The 6,577-nt window shown below is 41.4% G+C and overlaps 1 protein-coding gene across 3 annotated transcripts in view; it reads left to right on the top strand.

The window, feature by feature from the left end:
• The first annotated feature begins 304 nt into the window (after positions 1 to 304).
• The window catches only part of LOC143020604 (zwei Ig domain protein zig-8-like), an 82,326-nt gene continuing 76,053 nt past the window's right edge, over positions 305 to 6,577 (top strand). The window contains exon 1 of one of the 3 annotated variants that reach the window (XM_076177051.1): positions 305 to 1,209. The gene's annotated coding sequence lies outside the window, so the exon portion shown is untranslated. The remainder of the gene's footprint in view (positions 1,210 to 6,577) is intronic. The other 2 variants (XM_076177045.1, XR_012965910.1) reach the window with 2 other exon arrangements.

Genomic DNA, 6,577 nt, shown 5'->3' with positions numbered 1-6,577 from the left:
ATATATATATGTGTGTGTGTGTGTGTGTGTGTGTGTGTGTGTGTGCGTGTGTGTATGCGTATATATATATATGTATATATATATATACACATATATATATATATATTTAAAGAGAAAAAGAGAGCAAAAGAGCCGACTCGCGCGATGGCTGAGGGGACGACGCGGTAAAAGCGACGAGCCCGAGGCGATGAAGATGATACACTGTTCGCGGCGGAAGACCTGCTATTTCGTGTTTGGACCACGAGATAATTGGAGTGTAAGGAGGAAGCGGGAAGGAGGAATTATTGGTGGCAGAGAATGGCATGCAGCAGCAGCAGCACACACTGTGGCAGGCGAGGACGGAGGAGGTGCCGGGTAGAAGCGACAGTTGGGCATTGCTTGGGTATTGGGTAGCGCGCTCGCGGCGTCGTTGGGCTTAGTGGCTTCCCGCTCGCTGTCGTCCGTCGTACAATCTCCTCTCCCCTCTCGATGTTTCGAAGTGTATCGTTCTTTACAAACAACGTTCACTCATTACTACGGCCATGGGTGTGTTTGCGAACGTGAAGACAACGTGTGGCTAGGATCTATTGAGTGGGAACGTTGGTGGCGGGTTGGAGTCGGACAAAGCTGACCTGCTGGGTGGAAAACAATAGTTCGGGACACGTGCAAATAATTAAACAATGTTTACCAACCAGATGCCGTGGTTTCGAGATGGTCTAGTTTCTTTGTCTCCCCGATGATTCGGCCAGGATGATCAGCGCGGTGGTTCTAAGTGTGCGCACAAGATCTAAAACACAAAACCTCTTGCTTGAGAAGTGTCAGCAACAAAACCTATGATGTAAGTCACCTGCGCGGTTGAAATCTAAGAAGATTTATGCGTCAGCTCGCGACAGTACTTGGATGCTTAAAAAAACCTACGACGACAAAGAGGCTCTTTCCGACAAAACACAAAACAAAGAGAGCGATGGCAGTGTCAGGAAACCAGAAAAAAGGGAACCAATGACTGATTTAGTGCGCAAAAACTCCACCCCCGTAAGACAGTCGTTACATGGACATCTTGGGTAGAATAATTGCACCCGCCAGTGGACCTTCCTAGGGTTGGCTGTAACATAAAGGGATGTGGGTACTTCTTCCCTGTTTTCCTGTGACGGAGACCTTCCCTGTCACCAGATCACAGTGACTGGTCACACACCACTCGGCTCTTCAACTTGGCAAAGAGCCTTCTTCGAGGTAAGTTTCTTATCTGTTTTAGAGCGCTTCTAATGGCGTCGGAGGGATTTCACCGTAATTACCGTGGCGTGTGCCATCCGATAGCGCTGGAGTAGATTTACATTGTAGTTGGGCGGGATTAACTTCGAAATGAGGCACCTGCTCTCCAACTATGCTTACTTTTATTGTAGAGATACATGAAACTACGCTTACCTATATTGTAGATACATGGGATTTGTGCGAGAATACCTTTTGTATCTGCAAATCTGCTGCGGGCATTATATCAATAACTTACCGTGTACATAAAATTCATATGAAGGACTAAATCATGATGATGTCGTGTATATGATAAACGTGTCTTAAGTACAAATATAAAAACATATAACGCATATACGGAACTTCATTAGCTTCAAAGAAGCCTGCCATTAGTAAGACAAACTCAAGCATGAAGATAAATCTTATCTTATGAAACTTCAATACACACACACACAAAAACACACACTATACAAAAGGCCCAGAAGAAAACCTTTCCTTATTGGAACCTTGTGTTGTTTGCACCCGCTATGCTCCTCTCCTTGTTGGTATACAGATGCAGGACTCGTATCACGTTTTTCATTACATTCCCTGCTTGTTCCTCCTCCTCTTCCTCTTCTGCCTCCATAACCTGCCAATCAATAACAATAACTTGTCCTTCCTTCTTCTTTCTACATTTGTCTCTATCCCAGCGGTAATGTTTGCTTCCTTTCCTCTAGGTCTTCCTAACTTTCTTCTGCCTCCCACATATGTACCCCCATACCACCATGTGGGAGTTGCACAGGGCGTTCTGACAGCGAGATAATGCCCTCAAGGAGTATTTTGTCTTGTGTCGGAAATAACCAGTGCTATCTTTGAGGACGCTATCGCACCGAAAAGATGGGGGTAGAAGGGCGGCGGTGGGGTGTGTGTGATTGAATCAAGTTTTATTCATCTCTGTATTTTTTTTTATTTGTTTATTATTACTATCATAAAAATATATTTACCTGTTTATTTAAAATTGTATTCATTTACTGTATTTACTTATCTATCAACTCATATATGTAGGTCATTTATTCATCTATTTAGTGTGAGTAGACATTTTCCCTACAAGGAACCGGGCCACAGACACATGATGATCATGGCAATATACACAACCTCTCACCCTACTCGCCCAGGCATTTCCAGCGTCAAGTGGATAATCTCGCGCATCAATATCGTACGCCAGACCTCTCAGGATTGAGGGCAGGAACATTTATTTTCAATATTATTATCATTATTGTTATTATTATTATTATTATTATTACTATTATTATTATTATCATCATTATTATTACTATTGTTGTTGTTGTTGTTATTATTATTATTATCATTATTATTATCATTGTTATTATTATTATTATTATTTTATTATCATTATTATTATTATTATTATCATTATTATTATTATTGTTATTTTATTATTCTTATTATTATTATCATTATTATTATTATTATTATTATTATTGTTGTTTTGTTATTATTATTATCATTACTATTATTATCATTACTATCATTATTATCATTATTGTTATTATTATTATCATTATTATTATCACTATTATCATCATAATCATTATTATTATTATCATCATTATTGTTATACCCTGTCTGGGTTATTGGTTGTATGTTAGTGTGGGGTTAAAAGCTGCTAAGTAGAATGCAGCTGATACTTTAGGGTCTATATGGGGCGCCCCTACGGACCAGAGATACACATAATTTTGTCTGTGATAGAGGATATTTCTATTCATAGAGAAGCAATGCTACTTTATCGTACTACGGCTGTGCCTCCGTTATGCTGTCCCCCTCCCCCCCCCACATACACACATTTAATGCTATCCTGTACCACTTCTCTGAATATTAATTTCCTTTTTCGTGGTAGGGGAGAAAGAATACTGCCGCTGAGTGTTCCCACTTGAGTCGTAAAAGACGAGAAAAACGCGACGGGGGGGGGGGGGATGGGGCAAGGAATACTACTCTCTGTAGCCCCAAGGGAGGGGGACATTCCCAAAAAAAGCAAAGGCATAAGATTGGTCTGAGGGGAGTTTTTCAACTAGAACCCTAAGGTTTGGGTCTTTTAATGTGCGTGGATGTAGTACAAATGAGAGTAAAAGAGAAGAGATAGGCAGTATGTTTGTGAGAGAAAAGATGGATGTGCTGGCATTGGGTGAAACTAAGTTGAAAGGGAAGGGCGATTTTGGATTTTGAGTTTAGAGTGTAGTTTGGAAGGTGTCAGGAGTGAAGAAAGGACGAGGGAGAGAAGGGTTGGCTATAATAGTAAGTGAAGAGATAGCTAAACGTGTGGTGGAGTGGAAGGAGTTTTTTCAAGGTTAATGTGGATGAAGGAGAAACTGGGAAGGGAAATGTGGGTCTTTGTAAGTGCATATGGGTCTGGTAGTGAGTAGAGTGTAGAGAAAAGTGAGGCTTTTTGGATATATTCAGATGAGTGCATAGAGGGTTTAGGGAGAAATACCAATGCAGTGGTATTGAGAAATCTCAATCCTAGGGTAGGTGATGAACCAATAGACGGAGTGATTGGGAAGTGTGGAGTTCCAAGAAAAAATCGAAGAGGAGAGATGATTGTGGAGATGTGTCTAGAAAGAGAGCTGGATGGTAGTAAATACAGTGTTTAGGAGGAAAGTCAAGCATAAGTACATGTGGAAGAGGGTGGTGTATGGAAGGGTTGTAGATAGGGGTTTAATGGACTATATAGTGGTAACCAGGAGAAGAATAGGGAGAGTTTTGAATATACATGTTCTAAGGGGAGAGAGTGGAGGAATATTAGATCACTTTTTGGTAGAAGGTAAGTTGAGAGTGGAGGATAGATGGAGAAAGAGGAAAAGGACAGAAGGTAGGGAGGTGCTTAAAGTAAACTGCTTAAATGAAGAAGAAAAGGAGAAGGAGTATAAGAAGCTTAGAGAAGAGTGGGAGGGAGTGAAGGATAGATTAGAACTAGGAATGAAGGATGAATGGGGATGGTTCAAGGAGGGAGTCACAAGGTGTGCAACGATGGTGTGTGAAACAAGGAGGATGGAAGGAAATAGAAGGAAGGGTAGTGAGTAATGGGATGATGAAGCAAAGAAGGTTGTAGAAGAGAAGAAACGAGTATCCACAGATTGGTTACAAAATAGGACGAATCATATGAGAAGTACAAAGAAAAGAGAAGAGAAGTAAAGCACAAGATAAAAGAGGCAAAGAGGAGAGCAGATGTGAAATGGGGAAAGGGTATGATAGAAAAATTTGAAAGTAAGAAAAATATGTTTTGGAAAAATTATGAGAGGAAGAGGAGGTAAATCAAGTAGAGAAGAAAAGGTAAAGGGTGCAGATGGAGAGATGATAATGGAAGAGAAGGCAGTAAGAGGAAGATGGGCAGAGTATTTTAGGGAGTTGTTAAATGTGAAGGTGGATAGGGAGAGAAAGGTAGTTGTAGTGGGAAGCGCTGAGAAAATGACCGTGATGAATGAGGAAAATGGAGGAGAAATAAGAAAAGATCAGGTGAAAACAGTTATTAAAATGATGAGAGCAGGTAAGGTATTTGGGTTGGATAGGTGTTATGCGGAGTGTCTAAAAAAGGGAGGTACAGTGATGGTGGACTGGGTGGTGAAGTTGTTTAATATTTGTCTCAAAGAGGGTAGAGTGCCGGAGGGCTGGAGTAGCGCCTGTATAGTTCCACTTTACAATGGAAAAGGGGACAAGTATGAGTGTAATAGTTTCAGAGAGATCAGTTTCTTAGATGTAGTTGGGAAGGCTTATGGGAGGGTTTTGATTGAGAGGATTAGGAGAGGAACAGAGGGAGTAATTGTTGAGGAACAGTGTGGGTTTAGGACAGGTAGGGGTTGCTTAGATCATATTTTTGTGGTAAGGCAGATATGTGAGAAAGATTTAGGAAAAGGTAAGGATGTTTTCAGGGTCTTTATGGATCTGGAAAAGACTTATGACAAGGTAGACAGGAAGGCACCATTGGAGGTATTACATATATATGAGACAGGAGGAGAGCTGTTAAGAGCAGTCAAGAGTTATTACGAGAGTAGTAGAACCTGGAGAAAATGAGTATTTATGTTGCCTTGGCCGTTCAATTTATACATGGATGGAGTAGTGCGAGAGGTAAACGCCGGGGTTTGGAGATGGTTAAAGAAACTGGAGAAAAGTGGGAGATAAACCAGTTGTTGTTTGCTGACGATACTGCACTTGTAGCAGGATCAGAGGAGGGATCAAGGAAGTCAGTGACAGAGTTTGGGAAGGTGTGCGATAGAAGGAATTTGAGGATGAATGTGGGTAAAAATTAGGTGATGAGATGTACAAGGGAGAAGATGGGAGTAAATTGGAAGTGAGCATGAAGGGAGAGAGACTGGAGGAAGTGAATACCTTTAGATGCTTAGGTGCGAATGTGGCAGGAAAGGGAAGAGTGGAGTTGGAGGTAAAGTGTATACTGAGAGAAGCAAGTAAATGCCTTGGTGGACTAAAAAGTGTAATGAGAAATAGACATTTGGGAATGGATGCTAAGAGGAGATTGTATGAAGGAGTTATTGTGCAGACAGCATTGTATGGGGCAGAAACATGGAACATAAGAACATAAGAATGAGACCATAAGGCATAAGAGAGGAAGAGCTTAAATGTGTTTGAAATGAAATGCCTGAGAAGTATGATAGGTTGGACAGAGTGAGAAATGAGGTGGTGAGGAGGAGAGCGGGGGTGGAAAGGGAGCTGGGAGATAGGGTTGATGAAAGAGTATTGGGATGGTTTGGACACATGGAAAGAATGAGTGAAGAAAGGTTAGTAAAAGAGGTGTGGAAGAGAGAGGTGGAAGGAAGGAACATGAGGGGGCGACTTAGGATGAGATGGATGGATGGGGGTAAAAGGGGCATTGGGGAAGAGAGGAATGACTGTTGAGGAGGGAAGGGAGAAGACAGAAGATAGGGGTGAATGGAGAATGGTTGTCTATGGATGATACTGTGATGCATGGAAAGGAGTGGGTGGGGGATGGGGGTGAGGTAGTATATGTGAATATATTGACGCAGGCCCAAAGGGATTTCTCCCCGTCCTCTCTTTTTCTGCATGAGGGGATGGAAAGGGGGGGGGGCGATTAATGAAGCGGCAGGGTTGACCCATCATCCAGGAGGAGCCAAGAAAGGAGGGAGGGAAAGGTGGTGAATGGGAGTGGAGTATGTGGAGATGAATTGGGCGGAAGTGGATTTATGCCTTTGACTTTGGCTACCTCCCTTGTAAAGGGGAAAAAGCCTTTGTTACATGTATGGATGCATTATTATTATTATTATTATTATTATTATTATTATTATTATTATTATTATTATTATTATTATTATTATTATTATTATTA

The sequence above is a fragment of the Oratosquilla oratoria genome, chromosome 3 (assembly GCF_046742065.1).
Source record: "Oratosquilla oratoria isolate Oo_2021 chromosome 3, ASM4674206v1, whole genome shotgun sequence".
Classification (NCBI taxonomy): domain Eukaryota; kingdom Metazoa; phylum Arthropoda; class Malacostraca; order Stomatopoda; family Squillidae; genus Oratosquilla; species Oratosquilla oratoria.
The sequence above is the reverse complement of the archived record's forward strand: the minus strand, read 5'-3'. Positions and strand labels throughout refer to the sequence as shown.